The sequence below is a fragment of the Elephas maximus genome, chromosome 14 (assembly GCF_024166365.1).
Source record: "Elephas maximus indicus isolate mEleMax1 chromosome 14, mEleMax1 primary haplotype, whole genome shotgun sequence".
NCBI lineage: Eukaryota > Metazoa > Chordata > Mammalia > Proboscidea > Elephantidae > Elephas > Elephas maximus.
This window is the reverse complement of record NC_064832.1, coordinates 38,193,026-38,194,025: the sequence shown is the minus strand read 5'-3', so window position 1 is coordinate 38,194,025 and position 1,000 is coordinate 38,193,026.

Here is a 1,000-nt window from a genome sequence, read left to right as displayed (position 1 = left end):
CTAAAACATTAGTCCACTCATGGCACACTCTTACCTAACGCCTTCAGTGCCCCCCTAGGCATTGCAATTTTTTCCACCCCACTTCTGTTTTTCACCATGCTCTGTATGATCCAGTAATAGGGATCTAAGTTCTTTCCCTGAAGGCAACCCCACTTTCAACACCTCTGTCCCTCAGAAGCATAGCAAGTGATCTTTGGGCTGTCTTTCAGTTACCTGGAATGGGTAGGAACTAGTAATATTTGCACATAGCTGAATGTTTATGCTCTCAGTGGTAAAACTTAAATTCAACTCTATTTTATTAAAATCCTGCTAAAATTTATTGCATTCTTCTCTGCAGTCTTCAAAGTCTTCAAAATAATACATTTATAATTTAAAATGTTCTCGATAGCTCGGTCTCATCATTTTAAGCAGCAGTTACAGTACTCTGCTATAATCCAGCAATGCCATTGAGGAGCCATTGAGATTTATAAGCCAGTTTGCTCTTAAATTAAATGAGCACATTTAATTCATTCTTTTTCTTATTTTCTTGTGTTGTTCAACTTGGAGTGTCATCTTGTATTTCCCAATCTCTGCTCTCTGCTGTCATTGGTTCTGCTTCTTATGATCAATCCCTAACTGCTTGGCCTCACTCCTCTTCCCTTGTCCACATCACTGCCACATTACCTGTTATGGATTGAATTGTGTCCCCCCAAAAGATTTGTTGTAAATCCTAACCCCTACTAACAACAATACTTATGACTGTAACTCCATTTGAGAATAGGGTTTTCTTTGTTGTGCTAATGAGGCCATGTCAGTGTAAGATGTGCCTTAAACCAATCACTTTCGAAATATGAAAGAGCAGATTAGGCACAGAAGAAGGCAGACACAGGGTGAAGACCAACACTATCTGAAGATCATGGAGATAGACAGTCTACAAGCCCAGGACCTCCAAGGATGGCTGGCTAGAGAAGCTGAGACAAGGTTTTTCCTCCAGAGTGGACAGAAATAGCCTTCCTCCTAG